The following is an 11,648-nucleotide window of genomic DNA, read 5'->3' as shown; positions in this document are numbered from 1 at the left end:
TACGATAAATCTTTCCTATATTGAAAGTGCAAAAAGTGCCACTCTGCTCATATGATGCTGAAACAGAGACTGACATTTCATGTCATTGTGACATTCTTCAAAAACAAATTCCTCTCTGTGCGCAAACTTTACATAACACGTTTTGAAAACATCAAACCCAGATTTATATGTACATGTTTTTACAAATCAGAATCAGATGTACTTTGTCTGGCTAATTTTTTTTTGGCAGCAATTGGAACACATATCATGATATCACTATATCCTATTAGTCACATCCCCTTGTTGTTTTAACTACTGAACCCTCTCTTTGCTGAGGCAGGCCCCAGCATAACTGTCAAAAATAATCCTGATCTGGATCAGGGAATCTAGTGTGTGTGTGTGTGTGTGTGTGTGTGTGTGTGTGTGTGTGTGTGTGTGTGTGTGTGTGTGTGTGTGTGTGTGTGCGTGTGTGTGTGTGTGAGAGAGAGAGAGAAGGAGGATGATAAGAGGGTGAGGAAAGGGGGGGAATAGTGTGTCAAGAGTTGGGCAAAGCCCAGGGAAACCCCACGTTAGCTTCTCATATGGTCTCAGGCTGCACCTGCGCTTTATTTTGAAATCAGTTTTTTTTCCTCCAGACTATACTTCACGGAGATTTCGGTTTTCGGAACCTTTTTTGGAGGAGCAGTTCCTTTGCATCATCTACCAGTTTTCTCTCACATATCCACAGCGTGTCATTTTATCATCTGTATTCTTCCTGATGTGATGCAACACATTTGAGTTGTTGCACACTTTGCCACAACCTTGCTTGAATGACGGAAATAATCCAAACTAAAGTTTGGTTTTGATATTGTGTTTTAAAGTATAAAACCTCTTTGCTTTCAATACTTACACATTTTGGAGCATTTTTTCTCCTTATCATGACACTTACATTTGGTCAAACCATTATTATTCCAATCAACGCAATACTAAAGGGGGTAAGCTACAGCAATCGCTGCAGCGCATCTGGAGCAGTCTGATTGAGCCATGGCTGGAAGGCTGCACCAACATTAATTTATAATATTACGATGTAGGACTGGTGACGTCTTATGTTCAAAAAACAATTTTCTTTGAGATGGAGGTTTAATACAAAAATCTAGCAAAAAGAATACAAAACAGAGCACTTCTTTTCTGAATTTTTCTGCAATAAAAAAAGTGTAGAAAAACATCACAACATAACTAATGTTTCCAAAAATTAATGGGCAGACATACACTGGGTTTCCATTACAGATTTTTGCAAAATAAAAGCGATATTTCCAAATGTCGACAAAGTATAATTGCACTTTGAACGTTTCCATTGAACGTAGTTTTAAGCCTTATATTTCCTATGCAATCTCATCCTGCAAGACTTCACTGCAGGAAAATGGACGCTCTTTATAACACTCTATATTCCTTTGTTGTTTCACGTCTAATGTGGCAGTAATGATTTTAAATCTAATGCTAAGAAATGTCTCAGTCTCCTCTTCTGTTTACACGTTTTCTCAGAGAAATGGTCATGTGACCAGGTACGTCACGCTCTATGACGCGTATTTGCGGAAAAAGTGTTTCTATAGCACTTTTGCGACACATTTCATTATCGAAACGTCTGAAATTCCTCCTCGTGAAAGCGCAAAACTTTTTTTGCGATATTTGACAGTTTTTTTTCCAAATTTCAGGTGTTTTCATGACCAGTTTTTATTGCACTATTTAGACTTTGTGCATTTCCAAGGGTGATGGAAACTGCAGTTGTCAGTGCATGCAGGCAAGAAAATGACAAAAAAAAATCAAATGGGAGATTGTGTAAACATTGTGTAAACATTGTGCTCACCCCACACTTAGCATAATGGGCCTTTTTTTTAAACAGGGTTTCCCAACCAGGGGTACGCGTACCCCTAGGGGGAAAATTAAGAATTTATTTCCAAGATAATAAACAATATTCTCAGTCATTTCATAAGTCCGTCAATAAAATGGTACGTGTGCGCCATGACTTGTTTTTCAAATTTAAATTCCTGTTTAAAGGGGACATATTCAAAGAAACCCCTTTTATGGTAAATGTCATAAAACTTATATATAACACAGGCAAGTTATATATTTGTTTTGTATTTATTTATTTATATTACTTATTATTTTTATTTATTCTTATTTTTTTCTAATTTCAACTGTTATTTTTCTTTAATAACAATATAATCATGATATATCAGTATTAATAATACAGTATTAATAATACAAACGTTTACTATGATAATATTTCTTGTATTTATCATTTTTATTGCCTTGAAGGCAACATCATTTTATGTTTAATTTGAGTTAAATAAGAAGATGATGCCTGAAAATTAATTGTTCAATTTATGAAGATGAAATAAAATGAGTTGCGTTGAATATTCAGTTGTGTTATGTTCTACTTTTGGAGAATCATGAACACGTATGAGTGAGGGGGTACTCATGGTATGACAAAAAAGCTCATGGGGTACACAAGACAAGAAAGGTTGGGAACCACTGTTTTAAAAGACTAAAGCTCCACAAGTAAATGAACAAAAATCAATATCCAAAGTTTGACAGAACATGCTGGATGCAGAATGATGAGAGTTTTCTTGCAAACGTGTTAAAATCTATGCAATGATGTTGCACAAACGTCCTATAAATAAACATTGGATAAACACTCTTTGTGTAATATTTGAAACCGTCCTGCATATCAGTAGTGCACCCATTAAAGGTCCGTCTAAGTGTTGAAGACACAAGTGTTGTCTTTGGCCATGGCCCCACATTGGTGGTATGCAGCATCGGTGGGGAAGGGGAGGGAGAGGCTCAACAGTTGCTCCACGAGGAGGGCACACTGACAGCACTACCAAGGACATAGGCTACCAGTCAAATCCTACTTACAAAACTCTTGTGGACAGATCATTTGCATTTTTTTTGACAGTGTAAAAATAGTGCAGTCGCTCTTTATTAAACTTGTGTGTTTTAGTTACATATCATGTTTCTTCTTTTCCTGCTACACGAACTGACTCAACTACAATACAGATCAGGGGTCACCAACACGGGGCCCGTGGGCACCAAGTAGCCCGTATGGACTATGTGAGGTGCCCTCAGGAGCTCTAGTTACCAATGAGCTTCATTTTAAATCTGATTTACATCCCAGGATTCAACCTCACTAAGATAAATACATATGACAGACGTAGTTAGTACTTAAGTTGCATACTGCTGCACGTGATAAAGTTTTAGTATTAAATTTCCATCTTTAAATGTTTATTCACTTATGACAAGTGTTTTTAAGTGTTGTAGATTTGCTGTATGCTGTGGTACGTTATATATATACGTTATATGTATTTTTGTATGATTGTTACATTTTACAAATGTTACATGTTATACGATTAGATAAAAGTTGTTGGTTAGTAGCTAGTAAAATGGGAAGATGATAGTTTTCTGTGAAATGTAATGAAAACGAAACTGCATGAATTAGAAGTGTTGCATGTTGAAACTTAAACAGTGACTACTTTTTTAGGTTACTGCTAGCCATCCATCTTTATTATTTTACCCTCTAATTAAAGTGAAACCATGAACATTTAGTATTTAAAATGTGATTTTAGCCCTTCAGACTATTCAGTACCTATAAGTTTCAGAAAGGTTGGTGTCCCCTGATATAGACATTTCAGTGCTAATAAGTGTCTACATTCATTAACAAACAGACTGTTTAGAAAATAGCTGTGTAAGAGCCTGAAATATCACATCAGTATGTGTTTGAGTATATTTTTATCAGGTAATGTGCATCACAGGTTTTTATTAGTTATAACGACTAATTTGAACCACATCTCATATTTTTTTGTAACCTTGCAAAAATAATCAAATTGTTATGGCATCTGAATGGAATAAAATACAATGTGGTATATTTCAAGTTTTCTTTACTGTCATTCATGTATCTTGTGAAAAATTCTACCTTAATTTTACTAAATCAGAATTGAAAATCCGGAGTTGCCACACATACTGTGAATTAGCTGCAATGTACTGATAAGTATAGATATTATAATAAATGTGATTTTTGTTTATGAACCAGGTTCAAAGCAGAAGTCCCACTGCCATAAAAAGAATGATCTGCATGTGTCAGTGCCACTGCTTTTAAAACAGAAAATCAATGCATAGATGCCTGTATTATATCTATTTACTACAGGTAGAAAGATAAGCTACAAACTTATAAAGACAAAAGTTATACACTTATAGAGGCGTTTATTGCGATATTTCATATTCAAGTCAAGAAATCAGAAGTGTTAAGAGACATCACAGTTTGATCAAAATCTGTTTTTGTCAAATAAGCTAACATGTGATTCACATGTATGGGGCGCCGGTTGCAAAGTTGCACATGCTAAAATAAACTGACTTTTTGTTAAATTTTTCTTTTTTCTTTAAACCACGGTTCTTTAAATCACGTTTAAAAAACATGTGAACACTTTGGACCAGATTTACAGCAATATTTGTGAAATTTGTGATATTTATTTTCTTAAAAAAATATAATGTCATTGTTAAATCTAAATCTAAATGTTAAATTTTAAATATAAATGTTAAATTTAAATGTGAAATCTTAATGTTGAATCTAAATGTTAACTCTAAATCTAAATGTTAAATCTAAATCTAAATGTTAAATCTAAATCTAAATGTTAAATCTAAATCTATATGTTAAATCTGAATGTTCTGGGTAAAACTAAATATTTAACTAATATACAAATTCATCGGAAGTAGCAACAAAAAAGCTAATTCTGGTGAATTTGCATATTAGCTAAATATATAGTTCCACCCGTGACATTTAGATTTATCATTTGGATTTAGATTTAATATTTACATCTAATATTTACATCTAACATTTAACATGTAACATTTAACATTTAGATTTAACATTTAGATTTAACATTTAACAACATTGACGTATATTTTTACAAGAAAAGAAATGTTGCAAATTTCACGTATTGCTGTAAATCTGTAAAAAAGTAACAGAAAAATTCACGGTTTGTTGCTAAATGTTGTATATGCGTATTTTACAATCGGCGCCCCATAACTGGGGGACGGTTTGACGCACAGGTTAAAGTGACTCACACAAAGCTGGTAAATTTAGGTATCTATTTAAAAAGCATGCTGAGATCTGTTTCTTACTGCGGCTATTAAACAGCAGGTGCTAAATCATGACTGCCATTAATCACTGTTATGATCGGACCCTGTGAGGACCTCTGCAGCCCTTAAAGTCTCAGATGTTGATACAGAACGGGGAGAAATCCACAATGTGTGATGCCTCTAAAAATAGCTTGACAGTGATGGATAAGTTAAGCTCTAACGCACCCAGTGTTTCTGTGCTAACAAGTATCAATGTAACACTGACTGATTTCCAGGGGCGACAGGTGTTAGTTGGACGGTTGTTTGTCCACTCTCACAGCAGAGGGGCCCCTTCATGGTCGACTGACATCATTTGATCAGCTCTCTTGTAATGTTCCTCTGGAGTTCATTCTTACACTGAGAAAAACACCAACACAACTTCAGGTCACATAGAAGCAGCTTCAATTCAAATGAAGAGCCGCAAACATATCAAAAAGGAGGAACAAAGGAAGCAATAAAACTACTGACCGACCGACCAGAAAACCTCACAACTAGTGACCCAAACTAACAATAAGCTGGCAAGCATTATTATTATTATCATTCATGAGGTTCAATGTCAGTAAATCAGTAGATCTGCCAAAGAGCGTGAGACATGACTATCTTTTTGTGGACGTTTTGTTTTCTGTTTACATTCATTCACATTTTTACTGGGTCGGTGTTGATGTTGTCTTATGGGTTGTAAAGTTGCCATGCCAAAATAAACAGCAACTTTTAGCAATGTTTAGCAACAATGCCAAAATAAACAGCAACTTTTAGCAATGTTTAGCAACAATGCCAAAATAAACAGCAACTTTTAGCAACATTTAGCAACAATGCCAAAATAAACAACAATGTTTTGCAAAATTTAGCAACAAATCACATTTAAAAAACGCATGTGGATTTTTTCATCTTACTTTTGACCAGATTTACAGCAATACTTGTGAAATTTGTGATATTTTGTTCTTGTATAAATATAATGTCAATGTTAAATGTTAATGTTAAATGTTAATGTTAATGTTAAATGTCAATGTTAAATGTCAATGGTAAATGTCATTGTTAAATGTCAATGTTAAATCTAAATGTTAAATCTAAATCCTAAATCCTAAATCCTAGATTCTAAATCCTAAATCCTAAATCCTAAATCCTAGATTCTAAATCCTAAATCCTAAATGCTAAATGCTAAATGCTGAATCAAAATCAAAATCAAAATCAAAACAAAATCAAAATCAAAATCAAAATCAACATCTAAATCTAAATGTTAAATGTAAATCTTAAATGTTAAGTATGAGCTTTTGGTACTTCTGGTGAATTTACGTACATATGAGCTAAATATTTAGGTTCAAATGTGACATTTTAACATTTAACATTTACATTTACCATTTATACTTCACATTTATATTTAAATTCAATATTTAACAATAAATTTAGATTTAACATTGACATTACCTTTTTACGAGAAAAGAAATACCACAAATATTGCTGTAAATCTGGTCAAAAGTAACATAAAAAAATTCAACCATGTTTTTTAAATGTGGTTTGTTTCTGTATGTGAAAAAAAGTTGCAGATTATTTTAGCATGCGCAACGTCACAATCAGTGTTCCATATTGTCTGATAGTTGTCATGGTTAAAACAAAAATAACAATAAAATGGATTCAATTGTGAAATAAAGTATAAAAAAGACTCAAACTGTTGCGGCCGGTCAATGACGGCAATGCTTGGACATCTGTTGCCTATGAGAACGCCTGCTGTGAGGCAGTCACCAGCAGCCGGATACTGCACTGGTTACAGGTCACCCACCCCCATCCTTTGAGGGTATGGTTCACTTTGGAATTTTAAAGTGTCGCATATGAGCCGCTTCGATGGATGCTGGGGATCAGCGCGGTATATCTGAAACCACAGATAATGACTATTCACAGCTTTAATGATGACCATGAAGCCAAGGCTTGGTCAACAGGGCTCATAATGTAAATGTGAAACAAGACAACAAACAGAAACTCACTATAATCAAATAAATAGTATATCTTTCTTAAGTCACTGTTTCAAATGAATTAGTTTTTATGGAACTAATTCTACATCTGTGTAACATTTTGCTCAAGCATTAATTCAAAAAAATGTTTGTATTGCATTGCATTTACACATTCTAGACTCACACAGACTGTACTGCAAATTACGTTACCTTACACAAGTATTTAGAAATGCTCCAATGCAAGGTCACAATAACATAAGCACCATACATATGTGACTGCAAATTTGCAAGCACGGAAGTGTTTTTGTTCATTATGTTCATTTCTGATGAAAAGTGAAACATGTAAGTCCAGCAGAGAACCCAGAACAAAGACACAGCAGTGGTAGATATTGGAGTGAAAGAGGTAAGAGTTGTTGACAGCATAGAAAGACTTCAGCACCCTGTTGACCCAGAACAGACAAGCTGCTACCGGAGTTAATGTGTTAAATTAAACTGTTGTTGTTGACATTGACTCAGGAATAGCAGGAACAAGAAGTCCAGCATTAACAGTAGTGGCTTCCATTATGGGAAGATGGTCGATTAGGCAGTTCCCTACTGACAAGATAAAAAACCAGTGGAAACTTTAAAAACTTTTAAAATAACCTTTGTTGCTTTTATATTAAAAGTGAATTGAAGGGACTTGTTTGTAACACCTAGCATTAAAATGTAAGGAATGGGGAATACAACTTTTTCTCTCTCCGTCACATTTTAATCATTGTCTAAAGAATGGGTTGAGGATGTTTGTTCAGGGATACCTTGTGTTTTTGGATACTCTAACCTGAAAACAGCAACGTCAGAGGCAGAGCTGCCATGAATTATGCCAGCAATGACAGACATGCACGATTGCTCCCTTCTGGCATTGGGTGTTTGGTTTCAACCATGCTCATAGACTACTGGTCGTCCAGCAAAAGTCGGCACCTTGTTAGGACCTACACCACGATAACAAACCCTATTGTTACATGAACATATCTTTCTCAGAAATTTGAATGGCAGCTAATAAGTTTCACCAAATTTAAATAGGCAGTGGCCATCGGTTTTTCACTTATAGAGTCAATAAATCTTTGTTCTCTATCAGATCCACAACACTTCAATTCCTCATCGACTATGACTATATATAAAAAGAAGGCAGTGGCTCTCCGTACGGTTGACGTATCAATATACCGACATTCTATCCATACGCAGCGCCCCTATTTTGCGAGTTTAGGTTATGTGATTGGTCAGTCATTCGCCAGTTTAGGTTGCATGATTAAGACTAAACCTTACACTAAACCTAAACCTAAACCTAACCCTAAACCTAACCCTAATCCTAAGACGCTACATACTTGTACTGGGGGTTGTCCGTACAAATAGACACTTTCATTTAAATACAACACTGGCCACATGAAATATTAAAAAAAAAGTATTGTGGAAAAAATGGGCAACTGTTATTCCTGCAAGTCTTAAAGTATGAAGCTATTGCACACCAAAATGCAATGTTGATTTCAACAGCAAATTGTGACTTTTGTTCTTGTCCTGGAACAAATATTTAATTTAGTATTACTTCATAATAAAACTACAATGTATTTAGTCCAATAAATCTCTTGGTTATTTTGAATTAAAATAGCCTGTTATATTTCAACTTTATTCTTGGCATTTTGACTTTATTCTTAAATTAGCCCAAAATTAATTTCCCTATCAAAATTGGCCCTAATCCACTTCCGTACCATATAATTTCCCATATTATAAGATAGTGTCAACTCAGTGTGGTCTGACGGCAGACGGACACAGGATCTATAAGGTGTGAGCTCTTTGTGTTTTAAGAGGGTAACTGATGTGCTTGGAATTCTAAATGAGCCTCTGATTTCATTGCTTTTAGTTAAGTTAATAAATAAAAAAAAAAAAGTATGATTAACGTGTGTATAAATATGTTACTTCTGAGGCGTATCTGCCTGAAGACAGTTGTTGGTTTAAAAGTAGATTTGTACAGAAAAAAAGTTTTGTTAGTAAAGAGTATTTAATATTAAGATAAGTTGAGTTGGACTTTATATTTTGGACATCAAACAAACCACATTATTACTTAAAAGTATTGTACCTGAAACACTGACTCTAACTGAGCTGCATGAAACTGAAATTTTCTCTCTCTTTTCTCTCAGACTACTATGATGATATGATTCCCATTATTTTGTGCAGTTTAAAAAAAAAGCTGAACATGAGCTGAAGAAATAACGCTTTAGATATTTAACCATGGAGAGGAGAGCTGGGACCTATCTAACCCTCTGGCCACATCCTGACCAGGACTCACCCTCTACTATCTTCAGATGTGAAACTCCTGTTAAATGACAGTATATCTGAAATGTCACAAAGACCATCTAATCCAATCAGGACGTTCATAGTTTTAATCTTTCTTCTTTGATCCCTTTTGTTTTGATTACAATCTTGGTCAAGGCAGCACTACCTATTGTTAGAACCAGGAAGTCCAACACAATTAAACGTTCATGCTTGGAGCCATTATCTTAGGGCCAACTACGAATGATTGGCAGGCCACAGTTGGACCATGGGCTGTAGTTTGGACACCACTGGGTTATACAATCCCACAAATTTGTCAAACAGCCTACTATATGGTACACAAAAGTGATCATATACTGTATGTGTGAAAGATCTTCACAATAATTCTACTTAGCAGTGAACTGGGATTATATATGAGAATGACAGATAAATCCCATTATGAATGGGATAAATGGTTGTTATGTGTGAAGAAAAAAGTGTATATTTTTTGGGTTAAGGATACTGCCACTGTTGTACAAGAAAGAAAGAAAGAAAGAAAGAAAGAAAGAAAGAAAGAAAGAAAGAAAGAAAGAAAGAAAGAAAGAAGGCCCTTATTCCATGTAGTTGGTCTTTTACTCCCTCTGGTGGTAGTTCGTAGAGGTGGGACGATGTCACGATTGATATGAAAGACCAACTCCCCCACACAAAAAAAAAAATAAAAAATTATACACACACACACATATATATATATATATATATATATATATATATATACATACTATAATTATTATTATATTCCTATTGAGTGGAAACGGTCGTACCCAGGGTAGCTGTATATATATATATATATATATATATATATATATATATATATATATATATATATATATATATATATATATATATATATATATACCTACTTGGTCAACATCAAGACATTTTCCAAAACAATATTCCATATAAAAGTTGAATAATAACAGTCCACACAACTCATATTTATAATAGGATTATGGACATGTTCTTTTTTTTTTTTTTTTAAATAATCGGAGTAACTATCTGTCTCTAATTATCAGGTTTCCACAGCCAAAAATGTTCAGTTTTTTTTTTTTTAAATAATAAATGATTGAAACATTATTGATATGTAGTAGTGAGCAGTGGCAACAGTTAACTTTCCTCTTTATGCAATTAAAAACATGTCTTTGTTAAAATAAAATAAAAATAAAAACATCTTGTTCATATAAAAAGTCTTTATTGTCAGGAACATTTTAATAATAATAATAATAATAATAATAATAATAATACATTTTATTTGTATAGGGCTTTTACAGTGCTCAAAGACGCTTTACAGGGATAAAGATGCAGTTCGTAAACAAGAAGTAAAAACACAGAGGCATAAAAATAAGTAAAAACACAATGCAATAAACAATAGATAGACTACATGATTTTAAACATAGTTTATCAAGTGTGGTGTTATTGACATTCTCTACTGATATATCCTTCTCAATTAGAACCATTACTTCATTGAAATTAAGTACAAGTAAGTCATACATAAAATACCCAAGTACAAGTAAATAGTAGCCCAATGAAATAGTACTAAATAAAAGTTACACGTTTATCTTACCACGGTTCCCTTGCATACAGTAAACATCTCATGTATAAACTTAAAAAGGAACAGACCAAATCCTGCCCAATTGGAACTTCATTTAGTTTTCCACAAAGTAATTTAAAATAAAAGGTTTATGAAAATGTACAATTCTTTAAATAAAATAACTCCAATAAATACAATAAAAACATTTTTTTTTAAATTCTCAGGCTCTCGATATAGCTACATTTATGAACTCTTAAACAGTGCTATGCCAAATGTGCCATGTAGGTAATTGGTAGAAACTACAAACTGTAACCAAGAAATTGGCGTTGATCAGAAATGGCACAAATAAGAACATATGGATTATGTTAAATGTGCCTTCAGAGAGACCATGAAACAAAAATAAAAAAATAATCATTAAAAAATTATAATTTACTCAGTAACGGTTCAGTTTAGAAATGCAATTAATTACTTCACATCTTTTAAAATGTACTTCTCCAAGTAAAAGTACCCAAAAAAGCAGCACAATTACAGTAACGTGAATACTTTCACCTCTGGTTATTTCTTAAAAAATGTAAAGATTAAACTTGCATTTTGAGTCAAAAAGCTATAAAATGAAATATGTGTGCATATGCAGTTTATTAAAGCATTTTTTCTGAGCACAGATGAACAGTGCCATCACAGATGATGTAATAATATTGGTG

Source organism: Gouania willdenowi, chromosome 1, assembly GCF_900634775.1.
Source record: "Gouania willdenowi chromosome 1, fGouWil2.1, whole genome shotgun sequence".
Lineage (NCBI taxonomy): Eukaryota > Metazoa > Chordata > Actinopteri > Blenniiformes > Gobiesocidae > Gouania > Gouania willdenowi.
This window is presented reverse-complemented; position numbering follows the sequence as displayed.